The sequence below is a fragment of the Leopardus geoffroyi genome, chromosome D1, assembly GCF_018350155.1.
Source record: "Leopardus geoffroyi isolate Oge1 chromosome D1, O.geoffroyi_Oge1_pat1.0, whole genome shotgun sequence".
NCBI classification, from domain to species: Eukaryota; Metazoa; Chordata; class Mammalia; order Carnivora; family Felidae; genus Leopardus; species Leopardus geoffroyi.
Window position 1 is genome coordinate 26,425,981 of NC_059329.1, and position 24,207 is coordinate 26,450,187.

Below are 24,207 nucleotides of genomic sequence, written 5' to 3' on the forward strand. Positions count from 1 at the left end.
ATCCTGTATGAATGGCTGTGGTGGTGCTAATGGGAGATTTGCTAATGCAGATAATTGATTAAATAAGTAAATATATTAAAGATAATGGGAACCAAGTCTTTCTCTATCAGCAAGGAGAGTTAAAGACCCAAAATGAGAAAAACAATTAGAATGAACTTTGCAGTTTGGGGTTGGAGCTGGAGTGTGAATTCACGGATTTCAATACGTAGTGGTCTTGCTTAAGGGTACTGTAACTACATTGGATAATTCTGCTTCTTTGGGGGAAATCTTGTTTGTCCTGCGGTATTGGAAGTCTAGGTTCAGGGCGAATGATCTATGTATCCCTAAAGATGCTGGACAAATGGCTAGGTCATGATCTCACGGTGAGTCAGTGAGATATGGAGCCCCACGTCAGGTTTCAAATTGGGCTCCTCACTGGTCGTGGAGCCTGCTTAAGATTCTCTGCCCCTCCCCTGTGCACATGCGCATGCTTGTGCCCTCTCACCCTCTCTCAAAAAAAAGAAAAAGAGAAAAAAGAAACCGGGAAGAAGAAGGGGAAGAAAACAATGACAACTTGACATAATTATGGTATCTCCTTCTTAGGCATCACAGACAGTATCGTGTCTAAATTCCTTGTCCAGATACCACTGGATCTCAGTAGTTCCACTGGGAACTACCCAAATGGCAAGATGGCTGCAGACTATAGCACAGACTCATGTGTCCAACGTAGAAAAAGTGGACTGAACAATTCAAAAATTCCACATGTCCTTTAAGGGTCCGATACAATCATTCCACACCATTAGCAGAATTCAACTGTGTCTGTCACATAAAATATTTGCCCATCCCCAAGAAAGTCCCCAGCTTCCCAAGGCTACTAAGGTGTAAGGGATTGCACCACATTGGATAGAAACTTGCCAAGAAGCCCCACCCAAACTTCCATCCACAGTCCCTGTCAGGAACTGCATTAAAAGTTTTAGAATATTCAAAGATGGGATTTTGAGATGGCCTTTTAGGGTTCACAGAGCACTCACTATACTTGAAGAGGAAGACTATGGCAAAGAAGGCAAACAGAAGTGCTTGAATAAAGGTATGAAATTAAGAATGTGAAGGTGTATCCAGGAAATAATAAATAAATAGTCCAAGATGGCCCAAGAACAGGACACCACACAAGATTTTTCTATGTAGCTTTGAGAGCAAATACAGTGAGGAACTAAGAAACTAAGGGCTAAATGCAGGTTTGTACCTCTGAGAAATCTTGCCGCCACAACACAGCATAAAAGTCACAGAGACATTTTTTTTTAATTTTTTTTAATTTTTTTTTATTTTTAACACAGAGCATGAGCGGGGTAGGGGCAGGGAGAGAGAGAGGGAGACACAGAATCCGAAGCAGGCTCCAGGCTCTGAGCTGTCAGCACAGAGCCTGACGCGGGGCTTGAACTCACGAACTGTGAAATAATGACCTGAGCCGAAGTCGGACACTCAACCGACTGAGCCACCCAGGCGCCCCCACAGAGACATTTTTTAAGGCATTAGCATGAGGAAAAGGCTTGCGGAATTCATAATCTCCTATACCTACCTTTTGCCTCTAACTGGGACTTCGCTGGAGACAATGCCTTGACCTAAAAGAATGAATCCGTAGTTGGAATACTGAGCTCCAAGTTAGGGCAGTAGAGGTAAGGATTACAAGACAGGTGAGCCTGTTAACGTCCCTCAAGTGCCAGCACATTCTACCTGCATTTGGCAATCACACTGAGCATGGGGTCAGGACATCTGAGTTCCAGACCTGGCTCTGCCACTTGTTTGCAGTGTGGCTTTGGACAGACCTCTTAATTTCTATGAATCTTGAATTCCTTGCCCATAAATTGCAGCTAGAGTATCTGTCCTGCTTATTTCACAAGATTTCTGTAGATGAAGCAATGCACAAAGTGCTTTGTCAACTATTAAGCATCAGTGAAAGGTAATGTGCTATTATTATGCCTCTAGGTAGCCATAGTCCTCCTCTGTTTTGGGCCTCTTGCCCTTTGCAGGCTGACCACCTCTCCTTCTTTCCATGGGACACGCCCTGAGTCAGGGGTGGTCTCTCTCCACTGAAATGTCTGCTCAGCACCCCATCTCTTAGAGTCAACCATGAAGGGGTATCCGTGACTCTCATCTGGGGCCTCCAACCAAGAACACTTGAGTCCCACCCACCTTAGGCCACCACACATTCTAGGGGAAACACCTTGGTCTTATTTGGCCCCAAACTCACAGAGCCAACCAAACTATGACAGGAATAAAGTCCTACTTGGCGAATTTGGGTTTTGCTATTCTTCTGTAGTGGTTGATGCCATAGCTATGGCTGTGCCATTGTTTATCCAGACTATTAAGGCTCTATTTTCCATAAGACGTTTTTCTTATATTCCATCCAGAACTGACTTGTTCAGAGCTCAGGACTGCTAAAGACAGCAGAGCCAAGCCAAGGACCTCCCAGCGTTTACCCAAGGAAAACCCATATTAAGGGAGAACCTTAACATACATAGGTGCTGAAAGAAAACAAAGTTCTCACCCATCTCCCTACTCAGACCCCCATGACCAAGTGTCTCTCTTTCTCCCAAAGAGGAGATCATAGATTATGAAATGCCTTCATGGAAAAAACAGCCGCAGGGCACCAGCGTAATGGGATTGTATCCAAAATCATTATGTCATGAAAAGTTGCTTTTCCCAAGTACACACAGGCTGTTTTCCAGCGTTCATCCCAAATCACTTTTTATAGGGAGATGGGGCTGAGGAGGCGGTTTATAGCCAGAGAGATGCACAATCCCCCAATTCATCCCTTTTGGCTCTGGATCCTCTCATGTTACAAAGGGTTAGTCCCCAGCCCCCAGGCACTATGCTCTCCTCCTGGCCGTGTCTCCCGTCATCCCTTTTTACGTATTTAGAGGCACTCTTGATAAGAGATTTGCTGAACTGGCTTTTGCATTTGTCCTACTTCACAAAGCCTTGACTAGAGTAAGCCCTCTAAAGCTGGGGTGGGGGGAGGGGGTGGTGAAAACAATGTTATCTCTGTACAGGACATGCAGTAGTCTGGGTACCCCAGGAAAGGGAGACGATGGTGTGATGTAACGTCACGGACACTAGTCCGGGAGTTCCGGTTCCAGCTCTGTCATGAAACAACAGCTCACCTATGGGATCTGGAGGTAGCACCGAAACGATCTGCCAAGTTCTATATAGTGAAAAACTTCAATGAGTCCCCGAAAGGACTGGGTCTTGCCACTGTCAGCCTGATCATGCTGAACAGAACACACTTGAGCATGATGGAACCCTGACCGCTTTTCAGGAGCCAGCATTTCATTTCTGTTCACAGAAGAGAGGTAAGGACTGTGATGGAAGGAGGGGTAGGTGGAGGGAGAGGCAGGTGCAAAGGACCCGAGATAGTCATTTTCTTCAGATGCCTGGGGAGATAACTGGTCCACCCAGTTTAGGGGCCAGTTCAAATGGCCTGGAGCTAACTATATGAAAATCAAGGGAAGGGGTGGAATCTTAGGAATGAGGCCACTGCCTACTCACCTGTAACAGAGAAGATCATAGTAGCAATGGGTCCTGAGACAGCTGTGTGGGTAAAGGGTAGCCTGAGTATAGGGAACAAAGCTGAGTAACTATGAGAGCAGGAAGAGTTGCCTCTTGGGGCACCTGGGTGGCTCAATTGCTTAAGCATTTCACTCTTGATTTCATCTCAGGTCATGATCTCACAGTGGTGAGATGGAGCCCCGTATCGGGCTCTGTGCTGGGCATGGAACCTGCTTGGGATGCTCTCTGCCCCTCCCCCGCTTGCATTCTCGTGCTCTCTCTCTCTCTCTCTCAAAAAAAAAAAAAAAAAAAAAAAAGAGCTATCTCTTTACTGCCTCACCCACATGAAGATTGCCAGGTTCCAACAAATTCTGGATTTGTGTATTTGATGGTAGGTTAATTTTCATAATCCTGAAGAAATGTATAAACGTGAAACAGATGTCCAGATTTTGTACAGCTTTAAGAAGCAAGGATCTGATTGCTCAGTATCTACCTGTGTAGACTATAGCTTTAATAACCTTCTAACCCATGGCCAAATCCATCTGGGGATCGCGTCTATGGCAATGGGGAATTCCCAAAATTAACTCAATCCAGCCTCCACACAAGATATTAATATGAATGCCATGTTGATATGATCGAGATAGCGTTAATAAGTTTCCTGGTTTCAACACTCCAGCAAGAGTAGGGGAAGTCCCAGGCATAGAACAAAGTTCAGTTGCTTTACTTCCCACTTTCATATTGTTCTTCAAATAGTCCTTGTCCTCTACAGCTAGAGAACCCAGGCTTGCCCCCAGTGGGGGACCCTCGGAGAACCCTTCATACGGAACAGAAGGATCGGGCCCCTCAAGGGGGCTGGAGATCATGCAACAGTAGAGCCAGGGGGCAACTGAGTCAAACAATGGTCAGTTCAGTTCCAAGAGTAGCACTAACATTTTGGTATGTATTTCCCACCAACAAGGACATTTTCCTACACAATAACAACGCAATGTAAACATCAGGAAATTAATCATTTACCTTACTATCATCAAATCCCCACACCCATCCAAGTTTTGCCAATTGTCCCAGTAATGTCCAGGACAGCACGTGGCTTTAGTCATCCTGTCTCTTTTCTCCTCTTTAATCTGAAACATTTCCCTGGCTGTCCCTGACTTTCGTGGCCAGGACACCTATGAAGATTATATGACAGTTATTTTGAATTTTTTTTTAATGTTTATTTATTTTTGAGACAGAGAGAGACAGAGCATGAATGGGGGAGGGGCAGAGAGAGAGGGAGACACGGAATCGGAAGCAGGCTCCAGGCTCTGAGCCATCAGCCCAGAGCCTGACACGGGGCTCGAACTCACGAACCGTGAGATTGTGACCTGAGCTGAAGTTGGACGCTCAACCGACTGAGCCACCCAGGCGCCCCATATGACAGTTATTTTGTAGACCATCCCTCCATTTGGATATGTCTAACGATTCCTCATGATGAGATTCAGGTGATGCATTTTTTTGGCAAAAATGCCCCAGAAGTGATATTAAGTTCTACTTACATTCTAATAGTGGGTACATGATTACACTTTGCCTTATTACAGCTGATGCTAAGTCTGACTACTTGGTTAAAGCGGTATCTGCCAGGCTTCTGCACTATTAAGTTGTTCCTTTTCTCTTTGTAGGTAGGAGACTATTTGAGACTATAAAAATACTCCAATCCACATCAAACTTTCACCCACTAGTTCTAACATTCATTGATGTTTCTTGGATGAATTCACTTCCACAATGGGTGCCAAATAGTGACATTCTAATTTCATCTTTCCTTCTAAGTGTATTAGCTGGCATTCCACTGCAAGGAGAGGCTTTCTCTTCTCTTCATCTGCTTATTCCCTTGAATAAGCAAATAAGGAGTCCCTACAGACTCCTGGATTCAACTTTATTCAATGGGATATAATTGGTTACTAACATTATTCATTTTCATGTTCAAATTATACCAGATTTGGTCATGGGGAACCCCATGGCTCCTGGCTTCTGGGTCCTCTCTACCTGTGTCCATCGCTGTATGAGCACTTCCTTACTTTCTAGCACAAGGAGATATTCCAGGATCATTATGTCCTTTCTCTGCCACACGCATGAAATCTTTCATTTCCCCAAGGAGCCCTGGCTCATTTTCTTGGAGAATGGAATTTAGAAACTAAGATCTGAGCTTTCAGTGTACTTACTGCTATTAGGGTGTCACTGTTCTCAGGACCTCTCAGTGTTGAGAATGCGTGCCCGCACGCACGTGCACACACCACACAACACACAACACACAACACACAACACACACCTTTAATCTGTTGTGGCAGGAAGATCAATGGCTGCGTATGGGTGGTCAGCAGGGATGGGAAAGAGGAACTATAAAGGGGCACGAGGAAACATCTGGGGTGATGGATATATTCACATGTCCGATTTCAGCAAAATGTACATTTTAAATATGTCCCCTTAATTATATGTAAATTATACTTTAATAAGCCTATTAAAATGTTGACATCCCCAGATTCACCATACGAGGTAAGCAGTATTCTATGGATATCTAACACCAGGGCTTCTGAAGTATCACTTAAAAAACAGTAATGAGTAGAAATTTAAATCAAGAAATTCCTCCTAGGTTCAACAAATGTAAAGTATAAGTGATTTTTATACCTCTCTAAAAATGTTTACTAAATTAATATGGAATGTGAACTTTGTTTCTTTGGAATTTTTATAGTGTTTACTAAGTGGAAATCTATTCTGAGTACAAATTTTTATTCTAAATATAGGTGAATACTCTGGTTTCTCTTCAGATCGTACAAATCTTTCGCTTTTTACTAAATATAAGTGAATTCTCTAAAACAATGATAATGAGCAAAATCAATAGTAACTATGTAAGAAAAATCATTTGCATGCATGAAAAACATTTAGTAATTTCTCTTTTAAGCTCTGTGACAAAAAAAAATATGCACTTCGAAATATACTCAAAAAATCCTGAGGCTCCTGGCTGGCTGAGTCAGCAGAGCGTGTGACTCTTGATCTCAGGGTTGTAAGTTCAAGCCCTATATTAAGTGTACAGATTACCTAAAAATAAAATATTTTGGGGAGTCTGGGTGGCTGAGTCGGTTCAGCATCCAACTCTTGATTTCAGCTCAGGTCATGATCTCACAGTTCATGAGATCAAGTCCCGTGTCAGGCTCTGTGCTGACAGTGCAAAGCCTGCTTGGGATTCTCTCTCTCCCACTCTCTCTGCCCTTCGTCTGCTCAGGCTCTCTCTCTCTCTCTCTCTCTCAAAATAAACATTTAAAATAAATTTAAAAAAATAAAATCTTTTATAAAAAATCTTATATACGCTTTGGCCCAATAATTCCACATCTAGTAATTTATCCTAGGAAAGAAATTAGAGAAACACCGAAAGATATATGGATAAGTATATTCATCACAATATTATTTATAATGTGAAGAATTGTAATCAGTCTAAATGTTTGATAAACTATGGTGCAACAATACAGTAAAACTGAAGTGAATGTTAAACTGCTAAAAATATTTAATGGCATGGAGAAATGTCTGTTATATATTTTAAGTGAAAAACAATGTGAATATAATATCATTTTTCTGGAGGGGGGAAGAAACAAAACATATTTGCATATACATATGTGTGTATGTTTAATTTATGTGTGTATTTTTTACATATGTTAAATATACCAAAATGTTGATGGTTGTTACTTCTGACTGGTAGGGGTGTGAATATTTTTCTTGGTAGTTTTCTGTATTTTCTAACTTTTATCCAATTATAGGTATGTATGTATGTATCTGTAGGAACCCACCATCTCTTATCTATAACTCAGAAATCCAAAAAAAAGCTTTCAAGATGAAAAGTTTTAGTAAAGTGAGTGCCAACTCGTTTTGCAACAAAAACCTGGCCTGAATTGACATGAAACTTTACGTAGTTTATAAATATTCGTCTTTACCTAGTCTATATTTATCCCATATTGTGTGAACATGCTTATATTTCACTGCAGAAAGGATACTGCCCAAACTCCTGGAGGTGCTACATAGTATTTGTACATGTATTATTCTAACATTCAAAAACATCTGAACCCCGAAGAATCTGTCCCCAAGGATTTCAGATAAGGTATTACGGAAAATATTTTGTGATTAGGGGAAGAAGGAGGGAAGGAAGGAAGGAAGGAAGGAAGGAAGGAAGGAAGGAAGGAAGGAAGGAAGGGAGGGAGGAAGGAGGGAGAGGGGGAAGGAGCGAATCATTTATTATCTGGGTGGAATAAGTAAAAGTCCTAGAAGGGGTGTCCAGGGCAAATTACATGCAATAAGAAGTTAAAACGTAATTTTGCTGTTGTTTCTGCCAAAGCTCTTCAGCCAAAGGCCACAGGAATGCACAGGTTGGGCTGGATGCCTGTCACCGGGGGGAAGAACGTGCATGTGAGGGAACCATGGAGTGTCTCAGTAAGAGGACGTCAGAGCTTGCTGTAAGATTTAGCCTTTTATTCTGTGATTGGCAAGAGGGCTGAAGGGAGGAGCGGTTCATGCTAGAGTGGGTGCTTTCAGAAAGTGGGTGCAGTTGTATGACCAGGTATCTCAGTAAATCTTATCTAGCGGAGGGGAGGCTGGAATGAGGATAGGGCTGTCATTGGTAAAGTAGCAGTCATTTCCTGCAGCCAAGAGAGGGTGTGTTTGGTATTTGCATGAAATGCAGTGACTTGTTTTTGTCTGTGCTCAGACAAGGTTGTAAACCCACCTCGCTCTGCCTCATTTTATCATGGCCTCAGAGCACTCTGAGATTGGTACTAATGTCCAGTGGGAGAATAACGTGGCCCAGCCTTGAGTGCCAGGCCAGCTCCTGAATGTCAGGGGCTGTGCTTTTTTTTTTCTTTCTCATCTCAATGTCAGCTGAGGCCCAGAGCTGTGGGAAAAAGGGTATCAGGGGGCCCCACATTCTAAAGAGGCAGTGACTGGGGTGACTGGGTGGCTCAGTCGGGCAAGCGTCCGACTTCAGCTGAGGTCATGATCTCCTGGTTTGTGAGCTCGAGCCCCACGTTGGCCTCTGTGCTGACAGCTCAGAGCCTGGAACCTGCTTGGGATTCTGTGTCTCCCTCTCTCTCTGCCCCTCCCCCGCTTACACTCTGTCTCTCTCACTCTCTCAAAAATAAATAAACATTTTAAAATTTTTAAGAAAAATAAAGAGGGGATGACATCAGCATAGAACTTGATAAACAGGACACAAATACCAATCCAGTAACCCTGGGCCCATCACCGACTTGAGTCTTGAAGATCAACAGGCATAGATTGGAGCCAGGAGTTTGTTGGAAAGAATATCACTCATGGAGGCAGGAGGTGTTTCCCCTCACCCTTAGCCACAAACCACAAAAGTGTTCAAAGGTGAGAACCTCAGGAGTCTCTAAAGGTGAGAGGCCAGCCAGATCCCAACTGCAGAGAAGGGGAAGAAGGGAGACTGGGAGAGAGCCGTGTGAGCCCAAGGACTACCTTGAGTCACAAGGACCACCTCCAGGGCAGAGGAACCCCAACAGGCACTGTCTGCTGAGGAGGGGGCCACTGGGAGCCAGGGGGTGAGAACACAGAGTGGGGGGCGCCTAGGTGGCTCGGTCGGTTGAGCGTCAGATGTCAGCTCAGGTCATGATATCAAGGTTCATGGGTTTGAGTCCCGGATCAGGCTTGCTGCTGTCAGCACAGAGCCTGCTTCAGATCCTCTGTCCCCTTCTCTCTCTCTGACCCTCCCTGCCTCATGCTCTCTCAAAAATAAATAAATGTTTAAAAAAAGGGGGGAGGTGCCTGGGTGGCTCAGTCAGTTAAGCGTCTGACTTCAGCTCAGGTCATGATCTCATCATTCATGGGTTCGAGCCCCGCATCAGGCTCTGTGCTGACAGCTCGGAGCCTGAAGCCTGCTTCGGATTATGTGTCTCCCTCTCTCTTGCCCCTCCCCTGCTCACACTGTCTCTCTCTGTCTCTCAAAAATAAATAAATGTAAAAAAAAAAAAAAAAAAAAAAAAAAAAAAAAAAGATACAGGTGGGCTGACCGGACCCAGGACCCCAGCACAGAGACCTCCAGGGAGCCATAGAAACCGCTCCACCGTGAGCCAGGATGAGTTCAGCCACCATTCCAGAGGCCACCAAAACCAGATTATATCCTGCTTCCCTTCCTCCATCTCCAGACAAGTCAACAGCAGACCTGTGAGTGGGGAAGGAAGAGGGGAAGGGAAAAGAAGTAAAATAGTGAGGAAGCCACCCATGCCCTTCCCCTCACCCATCTCCCAGCCTGAGACAGGTGCACCCGGGGGCAGGGACAAGCTCTGGGTCAGGCCAGAGACTCAAACTTGAATTACTCAATGGACTGGACTCTGTGATAGCTCCAAAACAAGATTTTTTAATATTTGAGAAGGACCAGAAAAGCTACAGGATCAACCAACGACATCTGTAAGGAGAGGAAATAGAGATTCAGACAAAAGCAATGGTGTGAAAGAGTAAAGTTGCTTTCTGCTTGTGCCCAACATGTGTGGTTTGTTCAGTAAGTCGTTAACAGTTATGTGGCCACATTTTTTTAAATTAATAGCCTTTTGGGGGACAGTTTTAGGTGTACAGAAAAAAAATTGAGCAGAAAATGCAGAGAATTCTCATACCCTTCCTCTCACCCTGCCCCACCCAACCACCCACAATTTCCCCCATTATTAATATCTTGCATTTGTGTGATGAGCCTGCAATAGCGTGAGGCCAATAAACCAAGATTGGTACATTATTACTGACTAAAATCCACAGTTTACATTAGGGCTGATTCTTTATGTTGTACATTCTATGGGCTTTGGCAAGTATATATCCCAAATTCTGCATTCTACAGTTTGTCTATCCATTTACCTATTTAAAGACATCTTGGTCAATTGCAACTTTCAGCAGTTATGAATACAGCTTCTATAAACACTGGTGTGCAGGTTTTTGTGTGGATCTAGGTTTTCAACACATTTGGGTAAATAACTAGTAGCCCCATTTGTCAAAAACTTTGTCGAGCTTTGTAAGAAACTGCCAAACTGTCTTCCAAACTGGCTGGGCCATTCTGCATTCCCACCAGCAGCAAATGGGAACTCCTTTCACTCCACACCCTCACCAGTATTTAGTCTAAACCGTGGTTTTGACTTTAGCCATTCCCATGGGTGTTTTGCTAGTAGATTTTTTTATTTTATTTTAGTCATTATCATTGTTTTGCTAGTAATTTTTTTCTTTTTTTTTAACTGTATTTATTTATTTACTTATTTATTTTGAGAGAGACAGAGAGCAAGAGCTGGGGAAGGGCAGAGAAAGGGAGACAGGGAATCCCAAGCAGGCTCCATGCTGTCAGCATGGAGCCCAACGTGGGGCTCGAACTCACAAACCGTGAGATCATGACCTGAGCTGAAATCAAGAGTTGGACGCTCAACCAACTGAGCCACCCAGTAAATTTTTAAACCAGCTTTCCAGCAAAGGGGAAACTCCGAAGGTCTCCCAGTTTTCTTGATGGAAATGCTCCCACCACAGCCAATGTAAACAACCAAAGTGATGTCACTGAACACAGAGTACAGGAGTGGGTGCATGTACAAATGCTCAGTACAGAGAGTGGGCTTAACCATTCTTCACGAATCTTTCTGTCATCTTCTTGGACTGGATGGCCACTACTCAATCATGAATTTGATGTCCTAGTGCTCAGAGAGGGGAAATCATGTAAGCAGCTTCCTGTACAGAATGCAGGATAGCAAGTGGGCATTTGGCCATCACTAAGTCATTCTTATCAATGTCTGGTGCTACAGAAGGTCTTCCAACCTCTATAAAATTTTGCCCCAAGTTATCTACAAAGGTTTATGCTACCAAGACTCTGTCACCCTATACCTTCCCTCTGTTGAGCTATTTGGGGGAAACTCTTTCTTCTCTTTTCTCCCTCACCTTTCCTCATTTGTCCTGCCCTCGTTGAAGAATTTAGTTGGTGACCATTTGATGGAATAGTTTAGATGAATATTGATCTAGAAGCCATGAGAAGACCCCTGACCCCTTGCCCCAGCCTCCTATTCTGACCCCCCCCCACACACACACACACACACTCCTCTCAGCTCCCCTTATAACTATTCTGGGATCATCCATTTTATCTCCATGGCCAATGAGGTTTCCACGGCTTCTAGGAGGACATCTGATAGAGGTGTTAAGCTTTCTGAAATAAGAAGACAATTGTATGTACACAGGATTATTTTTTAAAACCTCCATGAGGGTTCAGTTATGTAACTGATTCCTCTCTTCCTCAAGCATTCTTTCTTAGTCATCAATAATTGGAGTTGGTAATGATCGTTCAATGATTTAGTGTTCAGCAATTATTTGATTAAGGCTAAATTTAGCCTTTATGTGTGAGATGATGCTTTGAAGTGTGACCAAGGCTCTGCAAGAATGAAGCAGGTGCAGACATGAAGTCAAAGCAGGAGTGTGGGAGCCAGACACCTGGGTGACAGTAATCCTAATCCCCTTGCATAGAGGGAAACTTTAGTGCAATTAACAGACAGGAGTAATAGGGGTGATCATCCCATATAAGTGAAGTAATTTGTCTAAAAGGAAAATGGCGGGGCACCTGGGTGGCTCCATTGGGTAAGCATCTGACTTTGGCTCAGGTCATGATTTTACAGTATGTGAGTTGGAGCCATGCTTCAGGTGAGCTGGAGCCCTACTTTGGGTGAGCCCCACTTCTCTCTCTCCCTCTCTCTCTCTTTCTCTCTGCCCCTTGTGGGGTGCTGTCTCTCTTCTGTACCCCTCTCTCACTTGTGCTCTCTCTCAAAAAATTAATTAATTAATTAATTAATTAAAAAATAAAAGGAAAATGGCTCCCCATGGACCTGAAGTTCCCTGCTGGCATCCTCTGCCCCTTCTAAGTGCCCTGCATTGAGCCCAGCTCTCATCTTGGGCAGATTGTGCAACCCCTGGAGATTAATTTCCTCATCTGTTAACTGAGACCACAAGCCTTTCGTGATGGGCAGGTGGTCTGGCTCAGAGGGCACAGCCATGGTTGAAAGCAGGCAACAGGGAATTTAAGACTGGTTTTGTCACCATTGGTGCTATGTGACCTTGACTGAGCAAAGCATTTAATTTGAACCTGTTTCTCTCTCTCTCTCGCTAAATAAGGGCAGTGATGATGATGATGGGCTAGTAAGTTACAAGATGCCCACTGTAACTCCTAGCCCATAAATGATCTGTTAAATCTGATCTGAACCCCAATTTCTTGGCCTACAAGGGTGCACAGCCCTTTCTACAATTTCTGTGAATTCCTGTGCCTCCCTTTTCAAGATTCTCCTGCCTCCAGGTGTCTGTTGGTGCCTGTTACCTCTGTCGTGCCCCCACATCATCCCAGATGTGAGCCCAGCCCCCGACTGCCATGAAAAATATACTTGTATACAAGCACCCCATGGATTCAGAGAAATTCAATACGGAGCAGCTGGCCAAGGAGTGGGGGGTCACTTCATACTCCTTCTCCTGTACCTCCCTAGCATAATATACAAACCATCCCCACGCCTGTGCAGCATCCAAGTCCCCCTAAATTTCAGCTTCTGTTCCAAAGTACAGATCAAAGTATTTCCCCAATAAACTAATTTTCTCCTTCTAAGGGAAATGCTGGTCCATAAACTTTTCCCCATTGGATACAGTTATAATTACTTGCACAGATTCACTCTGTTTATAGGGCACTTTAAAGGCCATTTCATTCAAGCCTCACAACAACCCTGAGAAAGTGCGATTTTACACATGGGGAAACTGAGGCTCAGAGACGTTAAATGACCACCAACATTGCACACCTGGGAAAGGTTGGGCCTGAGATCAACACCAAGCTGATTCCAAAGCCTGTGCTTTTCCTTCTATCACCTGGTTTTGATTTCGGATGCCAAGGATCCCCTCAGGACTCACCAAGGTGATCACCTGCTCCCGGGAAGACATTGGCAAGCCATCCTCTCCCTGCCAGGAGGACAGGAAACCCTACCTCTATACGCGCCCCCCCCCCCCCCCCCCCCCCCCCCGCTCCCCGGTGGAAAGCCTTGTCTCACCACCAAGGAAGCAGCAACAATCTTCAAAAGGCCTTTCCCAGGAGCAGAAGGAAACACGCTGCTGAACAGAGGACACAGGTCAGGAGGGAGACATCTTCTCTGGCTTTTCTCCTTCCTGTATTTGTTCTTCCATGTCCCTAATCAAGCCCCTCACTCCCTCCTCCCTCAACCCCAACGATTCCCAACCAGGACATCCATGCCCTGCCAGCAAGGTGAAACTCGTGGTTTGGGACACAGGGAGAAAGCAAGAGGCAGACAGGGCCCAGGAGTCCGGGCAAGCACAAGAGGAAGGTGTGGGATCAAGTCCGAGTCAGGCTCTGGAGGTGCAACCCAGGCCAAGACAAGTGACGTGATGGGAGCAGAGTACCATAAGTACATGTTATATGTAAAGCCATTTTAAGGATTGACAATTAATTCTCAGGTAACAAGGATAAAGAGGAGAGAAGCAGGAACCTATCTTAGCAAAATATACCTCAGAAATCTGTTTGGTTTTGGAAAGCAACGTGCCTCAGACCGGAATTTCACTCTCTGACCAAGTTGGGCTCAGGCTGGCAATAAAATGCAGTTATAACCTCCTGAGCACACTCCCCACCAGCTGACCGTGGCGGGAGGTGGCGGAGAAATGTGCTGGGCGGTCTGGGTAAATCAGCCTTGGATTAAAGATTGGCTATGGATAATATAGAAAAGAAATACCAGCAAGAAGTCCACAGTTGACAGTGCTACCTAAAACATGGAGGCGGCGAGGGGGTGGGCAGGGCTCAAGGCAGAGGCCACTCCCCTGTGCAAAAATGAAGAGCCTTTTTAGATCATCAGGTAAATTATTCTACCCTTACATTTACACAGCACTTTACAGTTTAGCCAACAGTTCCAAGGACATCGTTTTATTTAGGAGACTAAGTAGTCTAGACTCTCGAGTTAAGGTGCTTTGTTTGAACACCAGCCACACCACATGCTCTTATGTGACTTAATGAAAATTATTTTCTTCCCTACGTCCTGGGTTCCCCGTTCATGCAATGGAGACACTTTTATTATTATTATTATTATTATTTATTTTTTTTTGGGAGAGAAACAGAGTGAGAGTGGGAGAGGGGCAGAGAGAGAGGAAGACAGAATACAAAGCAGGCTCCAGGCTCTGAGCTGTCAGCACAGACCCTGACCCGGGGCTCGAATCCAGGGACCGTGAGATCATGACCTGAGCCGAAGTCTGACGCTTAACCGACTGAGCCGCCCAGAGCCCCACAATGGAGATACTTAAGGATTCTCATCTCACGGGGTTCTTATGGGGACTCAAAGAGATACCCATTCATTCATTCAGCGGAGATCCGAGCACCTCTTCAATGCCAAACACCGCTCTAAGCATGGGGAGCAATTATGTCAGAAGATTTCTCTCTAGAGTGTTCTCTCCAGTGGGGAAGACCAGAAATTGCCGTAACGAATGAATGTGCTGTCGTATAGATCAAGGGAAGGCGAGCTAGGAACACAGTTGAGCTGGCTGAGTGGGACCACAGGGCCTGGCACCTCAGAAGCGCTCTGTCTCTCAGCGACACGAAGCAGTAGACAGGCTTCCAAACTACATTTTTTACAGGTGAGCCCCTGAGACTCAGAGAGGTTGATGACCTGCCCAGGACCACACAGCTCACAAAGGCCAAGCCAGGACTCAGAGTCTGCCTTCTGACTCCTACTCCCAGGCTCGCTCCCTGCCTCTTCTGCTGCTCCATGAGGAGGAGAGAAGGCCAGGGGTGGTGAGGCTTGAAGGGGACCCACTGGCAGAGAAGCTGCTGTCACCGCAGCTCTGACCCCTCCCTCCACGCCCAATGAGCCTCCAGAACTTGCCCAGCAGGACGCTCCGGGGCCGCTGACAGCAGGGGCCAGCCTAGGCCTAGTGCCTGTTAGGAGGCCTGTTCCCGAAGGAGACTCCTAGAGAAGGGTTCCCACGGTGTGGAGCCTGTCAGGGTGCCAAGGGGAAACACACCAGCTTGTTTTATCGACTTTCCAAGCAGTTGAGGCCTCCAGACCGGTGGTTAGAAGACAATGAACAGAAGGCAGCGAAGAGGCTGAACTGGCAGCCTGCATCAGTGGGGTCGGGCAGCCCCCCCAGGCATCGTCTTCTCTGGGGCCTGGGCAGCCACGGTACATGATGTCTGCCTCCTGCAGTCTCCTGGAGTCATGGGCAGGGCTCCAACGGCCAGGCCTGCCCAACAGCCTGTCTGCAAACAGGCAGGGAGCACACTTGGTGCAGAAGGGACCCATCTGAGCTAGAGCTTCAACAGGCCTCAAAGCCATCCGTTGTCAGGCCAGACCACAGCTGTGTGGGGCTGTGCCTCATGCATAGACTTGCAGCCCTGCGTCTCCACAGCTGGGGCCATCTGACTCTCACTCACAGGCCAGGCCCCACCTGCCCGGAGGATTAATCTAAACACACAGGGAGGAAGCACTGTTACCCTCGGCAGCGGGCCCCATTGGTACCAGCCAGGGACCTGACACCTTGCTCCTGCTTGTGACTGGCTCTATTTTTCTCTGTGCCTTCATAACTTGCTGACCCTTCTAGGAAACCCTGATTCAACTAGTCTTGCTCTTTCCAGACCCCTCTTCCATTCATTTGAGTGCCAACCTTGTCACTAGTGTCTAAGACTCTGTGATGGGGCACCTGGGTGGCTCAGTCGGTTGAGCTTCCGACTTTGGCTCAGGTCATGATCTCACGGTCCGTGAGTTCGAGCCCCGCGTCGGGCTGTGTGCTGACAGCTCAGAGCCTGGAGCCTGCTTCAGATTCTGTGTGTCTCTCTCTCTGACCCTCCCCCGTTCATGCTTGGTCTCTCTCTGTCTCAAAAATAACTAAACATTAAAAAAAGAAACAAGAAAAAAAAAACAAAAACACCTAGTATCTAAGGCCCTGTGACATCTTGACAAGCTTCCAGATGCTACCTGCCTACCTTCTTAGGTCTTGGAATAACATCGGCACTGCTAATATATCTGCTAGGTCCCACACTGGATCACCCTAGCGTGACTGCCATAGAGGCACACCCATCTGATATTGTGCTCTACCTGGCCAGATAGCAGCCCCCGACCCCAGGACCTGTGGGACCTGCATATGGTCCTCATACTATTTTCCCCACCCTGGGGAGTAGGGCTAGTTCCAGGGCCTAGCCTGCATCATACCACTGCACCTAACCGGCCCTGCCAGACCATGTTCCAAGATACATGTTAAGGTCTGGGTTTCCTAGCTCTGAGAACAGTATGAAGGTGGTGTTACAAATTCAGTTTTATAAATATCTTTTTTTAGCTTTATTACAAAAATCCAAACAACAAATTGTGTGCACAATTAAAACTAATAGTTCCCAAACGGGTGAACGAGATACCACCTCCACACCTGTCAGAACGGCTAAAATTAACAACTCAGGAAACAACAGATGCGGGCGAGGATGCGGAGAAAGAGGAACCCTCTGGCACTGCTGGTGGGAATGCAAGCTGGTGCAGCCACGCTGGAAAACTGCGTGGAGGTTCCTCAAAAAATTAAAGATAGAGCTATCCTACAACCCCAGCAATGACACTAGTAGGTATTTGTCCAAAGGATACAAAATTGATGATTTGAAGGGGCACATGCCCCCCAATGTTTATAGCAGCACTATCAAAAATAGTCAAATTATGGAAAGAGCCCAAATGTCTATTGACTGATGAATGGATTAAGGAGACGTGGTGTGTGTATATATACAATGTATATATATATCGGAATATCACTCAGCGATCGAAAAGAATGAAATCTTGCCATTTGCAACAATGTGGATGGAACTAGAATGTATTATGCTAAGCAAAATAACTTAGAGAAAGACAAATATCATATGATTTTACTCATATGTGTAATTTAAGAAACAAAACAGATGAATATAGGGGAAGGGAAGGAAAAATAAGATAAAAACAGAGAGAGGGAGGCAAACCATGAAAGACTCTTGAATACAGAGACCAAACTGAGGGTTGCTGGAGGGGTATTGGGTGGGGGATGGGCTAAATAGGTGGTGGGGATTAAGAAGGACACTTGTGGGGATGAGCACTGGGTGTTATATGAAAGTGATGAATCACTAAATTCTACTCCTGAAACCATTATTAACTTGGATTTAAATTTAAAAATTTTTTAAAGGTACAAACTTGCACTTAAAAAATAAGTAAGTCCTAGGGTGCCTGGGTGGCTCAGTCAGTTGAGCATCCAACTTCGGCTCAGGTCATGATCTCACGGTTCTTGAGTTCGAGCCCTGCATTGGGCTCTGTGCTGTGTTGCGTGTCTTCCTCTCTCTCTGCCCCTCCCCTGCTTACGCTCTGTCTCTATCTCTGAAAAAAATGAATAAATTTTTTTAAAAGTTTTTAGTAAAAAAACAATAAGTCCTGGGAATATAATGTACAGCATGGTTACTATAGTTAATAAAACTGTATTGCATATTTGAAAGTTGCTAAGAAAATAGATCTTAAAAGTTCTCAGCACAAGAAACAATAAACCTCTGTAACTATATATCCTGATAGATGTTAAGTAGACTTACCGTGGTGGTCATTTCACAATATATATGGACATCAAATCATTACATTGTGCACCTGAAACTAATGTAATGTTATATGTCAGTTGTATCTCAATAAAGCAATAGCTTCCCCCACACTCTTCCTAATTAATCTCAATCCCCAGAAATATCCATTCTTAACAGTTTGGTATGTATCCCTCCACTCTTTTTACATGCACACTCACAGTCCACATAGAATTCTTTTACACAAACAGGAACATATTATACAAAGTGTTCTGCACCTACATTTTTTTCATGTAGCAAGGGCATTTTCCTATTCAGGACACGTAAAGAGCTAACTTGTTGCTTTAGTGTCTGCTATCGTATTTGTTGCATAACGTTTAATCATTCCCCTGTTGATGTACAATTAAATTGTTTCTAATTATCCACTGCTACAAATAGTACTGCAATAAACATCTTTGTGCGTACATCTTTTTGTACTTCTGTTTTTCCACAGGCTAGTTTCCAAGAATTCTTGCTATTCCGTTTTATTTTGCATTCTTTGCTGATTGGTGAGATTGGTGCACTTTCCTCTGCTGGTTGGCACTTTGTAGCTGTCCTGTGAATTTCTTGCCTGCATACTCTGATGCCTGCAGGAACACTGAACTCTCCAGACTTTTACTTCTACAATCCCTCTGTCTCCACCACCACTGACCCTGACCTTCCACTGCATCAGCCCAGAGTGGAATCGACGTTTCCTATGCCTAGTTTGGTTCTAATAGGACTACAATAAAATCACATGCCTCTCATAAAGCTCCCTGAGGTGGAAGGACCCACTGTTCTCTTGCCCAATCGTGCTCACCTTCAGAACCATGCAGAGCCTAAGTCAAAGCAGACTCCACTATCAGATCCAGCTGATGATGGAGGCAGAAGGCTCTGGAAGTCTCAAGGAGATACATTATCACGTGAGGATGAGTGTCCCAAATGGAAGATGAGGCTTCAGGCGGGGACTGTGGAGGAACATGATGAGGGATTGGAGAGATGTTCAGAATGAGAGCAATGAGTTTTGTCCTGGGACATGTCACAAAGTCCTGAGTGATGAGGTCTTATCCCATCCCTTCTTCCCTCACACCTACTAGGAGGCAAAAGGTGGTGGGTAAGTGACATAACCGCACCTGCCCTAATTCTCAGAGGAGGTGGTGTTCTGTAACACTCTTGGAACCCTTTAAGAAATGATATGCTTGACCTTGAGAGGACAGGTATGGTGGTATTTGGGATAAGGGGGCAATACCCATGCTGAGCAAGCATCAGCCCTTCCCCTATAGTGAGATGATGACAGACCTTAAGGCCCAATCCACCTCCTCCTTCCTGCCCCCCACCAGAAGCTGGTAAAGGACAACCCCCCTACAGGACAGAAGGACCTGATGCGTGAGTAAAAACGTACAAATTGAGCAACAAGAAAACTCCCATGGTCCTACCATTCAAACCTAATCTCTGGTAGGATTTTGAAAAGTTCCATCTAATCCTGTGTGGTCCCCTCTGTTCCATACCTTTCCAGAGGCTGGGGGACTGGCTCTTGCACTGAACAAATGACCAGCTCTCCCTGGACTGTAGCCGAGGCAGGTGCTTGGATAATGACCTTGGCGTTGTTCCTGGGCCACTGTGGACAAATTTGGGATTGTGTGTCCTCAAGGCTGATGCTCCATTATCTCTTCAGAGTAAACATGTGAATTGCATATATTAAAAAGTCGCTCTAGTTCTAGAAAACATCTAAATAAAGAGAAGAATTAACATATTGATGAATTTCCACATGCCATCCTCAGAATGACCTTCAGTGGTAGGTATTATCATCATCCCCACTGACAAATAAGGAAATTGAACTTCAAAGACATTGGGGAACTTGCCGAGGTCTTGTGGCTGGTAAGAGGGAAGGCATGGGTTCGAGCCCAGGTCTTCTCATTTCACGTGCAGAACTGTTTCCATCCCACCAAGTTCATTACATCATCTGTCAACCATCGTCCAAGTGGCAAGTAATGAGCAAAACTAATTTGTTATACTTGCCCCATCTCTCTGTTCACATAAATACTCACCCCAAGTGGGCGCTGGAGAAGGAGTCAGAGGAAGGATGGGGAAGTCAGCCCTAGGCTGAAGAACGGCCCACACATTAGGATTTACACAAGTGGGAGTGCAGGCTGCCAACCCACACTTGGGATGGTGGACAGAAGGGAGACTGTTTGATCGGACACCTGCTCCCCCCTTCCCAACACCCTTGTCCGCGCTGTCTTTAGAATCAGCAACACCCTAGACAGCTGAGGTGGGTAGGAAAAGAGAAACCAATTCAGAGTCAGGGAAAAGTCCAAAACCAGCCATGCTGAGATGGGGAGACTTTATAGAAGGATCAGCCACCTCATGCCACACATGTGACAAGAGAAGTCCCCCACCATCGGGGCTTGAGACTGTTGGTTGGCGGACAAGGGTGTGCTGGTGAATGTTTAACAACCAGCTTTTGAGGAAAAATAGAAGTCCTGAGTCATGGAAGCATCTGCTTGATTTCGATGCTGTAAATCTCCCCCCACACCCATAGCCAGTGTCAAACTTGAATGTGATGTGACTGGTCGTGGATTTGGGAAGAGATTCGGCGACTGGCTGTCAGCTCTGGCAAGCCCATGCCACTGGCTCCGGCACACCTCTGGCAGCTTTGAGGGGTCTGCAACCAGGGATGAGGAATTAACACCTCGCATGCCCCTTTGGAGGCCATAGTCTTCTCATCTGTCCTTCTTCACTCTAAATACAAGATCATCTACACCCACAGGTGAGGAAGCATTTGAGACACAAATAAGGAGAGGGCAAAATGGCTGCTAGCTGAGAATATTCTGCTGTTCAAAAAAAAAATTTCTTAACAGATCAAGCCGATTTCTTTTTTTTTTTTTTAACGTTTTATTTACTTTTGAGAGAGAGAGCATGAGCAGGGGAGGGACAGAGAGATGGGGGGAGGGTGGGGGACAGAGAATCTGAAGCGGGCTCTGCACTGATAGCCAAGAGCCCGATGTGGGGCTCAGACTCACAAACCATGAGATCATGACCTGAGCCAAAGTCAGATGCTCAACTGACTGAGCCACCCGGGTGCTCCAAGCCCATTTCTTTTATTGTCTCTTCCAGCCCCCAAGCCCAAATCTGAGCCAGGATGACCTCTAAGAGTCAAGATGATGAAGATTTCTGCCTCCTTGGCTGGATTTATTCCCAAACCACTCTTCTCTGACGGTCTCAGCATAGGAATCTTTCTAGTTATGTCACTCTCCTGCTTCAAATCTTTCTACCCCTTCTTAGCATGGTCTATAAGGTTGCTTGTGGTCTGCTCTTCTCCATCACTACAGACTCCCTTCTCTCTTCTGACCTAAGTTCTAGTTGTAATGAGCGTCTTCTAGCTGCTCAAACTAACCATTCTCTGTCTTGGCTTCCTGCCTTCACACAACTTGTTTCTACCTTTCCATCCAACTGGCCCAAATTCCACACTGGTTCCTCCAGTTAACTCACTTCCTTGTGGAGGCTCGTCCCTTACTTCTAGCATAGGTGAGTTCCCGACGCCCTGGCTACCAAGATCCTACTTTCCCTGCATTGAAGCAACCAACATGCATTGCTACTATCACTCATTTATCTCCCTTCCCTGCCAAACTCTAAACCCCTGGAGGGCAGGGGCCTTGTCCATCTTGTTCATTGTTGTGTTGTACTGTCCAGCGTGGTGTTTGGACACATAAGTACTCAGCAAATAGTTGTTAAATGAAACACCAACTTCTATTTAATCATGCATTCATCAGACATGCTAACAGCTGAGCGAGGGGCCTGGAGATTCAGAAATCGATGGGCATTGTAGGTGCTGCAGAATATCTCTACTTCCTCCTGTAACCCATGAACCATGGAGCTCCTGCCACTCTGGTGAGGGAGCGACCAAGTGAAAAGTGGGAAGCAGGAGAAAAAACCGTGGATCCCAGCTATAAATTAAACAAATGCTCGGCATTAAAAAATTATTTTAACACATCAAATATTAAGTCATTCGTATGCTCTGCAATTACTTTATCTGTCATCAGCACACTCAGGCTATGTGAAGCGGTGACAGATGGAAAGGAGTCCAGGCCAAGTTTTCCTGCAGGTGTGCATCTGGGCTAGCGAGGAGAATTCTGTACGTGCAGGAAGGGAGGGGAAGGGGCAGGGTGACCGAGGTTATGAAACTGGAGCTGATGCTAGAGGCTTGGCAAAAAGTAAGAATTACAGATTTGCATCCTGGAGAGCTGCAGGGCACTGCAGTCCCTGGGAACTGAGCGCGATGGTTAACCAGGCAGCTCAAGGGAGGCGAAACAGCATGCTGCCCACATCACAGGAGGGGAAAATCAAGGCCCAGCATAACTGAGCCCTTAGTAGGGCAGAGCAAGTAGTTCTGGCTCCTCTCACCCCCTCGTTTGAAGCCTAACCAGTTAGGTGAATCGATTCTGAGAGCAGCAACCCAGAGAAAGTCAGGCAATTGGAAGGGCGGGGAGAAGGGGGTATGAGATTGCCCAGAGACTAGGGCTCCTTAGAGGCCAGCGGGTGAGGGATGGAGGGCTGGCGGGAGGACCAGACACAAAATATCTGACCCAGGCCAAGGGATTTTTCTAGAACATTTCCTAATACAGGATATGAGCCTGACTCATAGCATAAGGAAAGACTGAATGAATGGTCCATTTCAACCCAACCTAATGCAACACTTTCGCAGGTCTAAGGAGGTGCACTCGTGCCAGGTGGTATTACATATTTGCTCATGTCTGCTTGTCCCCAACTCCTCCCCCCAACTCCCAAACGTGGGGTTCTGCTTCACACAGCATCCTTAGCTGCCTCTGACAAGTGAGAACCTCTATCACCTACTCTAGGAGGGCAGCTGAGTCCCACCCCTCCTGTTACCCACACCATGAAGCCCACACTCAGCCACTGTCTCTTCCTCCTTCTTCCACGGTCTGTATTCTGTCCGACACTTTGATTTCAAATCACACTGTCTTAACTCCCTTCGTTAACTTTGATATCAGGGCTCACCACTCTCCTTGCCTTCTAATCTCTCCCTCATAAATCTGGACAAGTAAAACAGCCCCTCATGTAGACTGAACCCCCACCTGGACCCCACCCCAAACACACACACACACACACACTTGGCGTGTGGCCAGCTGTAAAAGCAAATCTGCTCTGCCGTGTTCGTCCTCTGAAGCCATGACCTACTCGGCATGAAACGATGCTGGTTCTCTGCCCTCGTCTCGGGCTGAACAGGAGGGAAATGACTGAAAGCATAGCATGAAGGAATTTAGGTTGATATGAAAAGTAACTTGCAGCTCATGGAGTTGTGGATTTCAGGCTTAACAAAGTTCTGAAAGTCCTTTTCCACGTGACCGTGGAAGATGTCTTTCTGGGGAAGCTTAGGCAGGGCCATGCTTGGCAGAGGGATTAGGTCTCCCTGACACCAGGGTGCTCTTGCCCTGTGACAAGGCCACCTCGCTGAGAGCCAACTGCCAAACGGCCACAGTGCTAAAACCAAGACTTGCAGCAAAATTTCAGGGAACTGACTGACCCAGGGCCTAAGCAGGGCAGTGACAGGGCAGAAGAGGACTGCAGCCCCTGCAGGGCACAGCGTGTGTAGACCAGACAAGCGTATTCAAAAATGCCATCGCTTTGTTTTGGTTTAATAACAACGTCTGACTTGTTCAGAAATTTCAGTAACACTAAAGAAAAGGAAAAGATTTTGATGTTTCTCAAAAGAGGCAAAGGTTGTTAAGAATTGAGAAACTCTGTTCTTGGATAATGTACATCTTTTTAAAATATTTTTTATTAATTTTATTAATAAATGGTTGTTTTCTTATTTATTGTTATTAACATTTTTATTATTTTAATACTTATGTATTTTTGAGAGAGTGTGTGAGCGGGGGAGGGCAGAGAGAGAGGGACAGAGGATCCAAAGTGGGCTCTGTGCTGACAGCAGACAGTCTGACACGGGGTTCGAACTCACAAACTGTGAGACCATGACTTGGGCTGAAGTTGGCCGCTTAACTGACTGAGCCACCCAGGCGCCCCTACCTCTTTGTTAAAGCAAAGGAAGGATGGAGATTCCAGCTTTATTCCTTCATCTGTTC

General features: G+C 45.7%; 2 long non-coding RNA genes across 2 annotated transcripts; both read left to right on the forward strand.

The window, feature by feature from the left end:
- The first annotated feature begins 3,014 nt into the window (after positions 1-3,014).
- LOC123600932 lies at positions 3,015-16,299 on the forward strand. Its single transcript, XR_006713886.1, has 4 exons — positions 3,015-3,329; positions 7,533-7,645; positions 7,880-7,997; positions 15,166-16,299. It is a non-coding gene; the product is annotated as an uncharacterized LOC123600932 (long non-coding RNA).
- Positions 16,300-20,756: 4,457 nt separating this feature from the next.
- LOC123602391 lies at positions 20,757-23,938 on the forward strand. Its single transcript, XR_006714473.1, has 2 exons — positions 20,757-20,873; positions 21,221-23,938. It is a non-coding gene; the product is annotated as an uncharacterized LOC123602391 (long non-coding RNA).
- Positions 23,939-24,207: the final 269 nt, after the last annotated feature.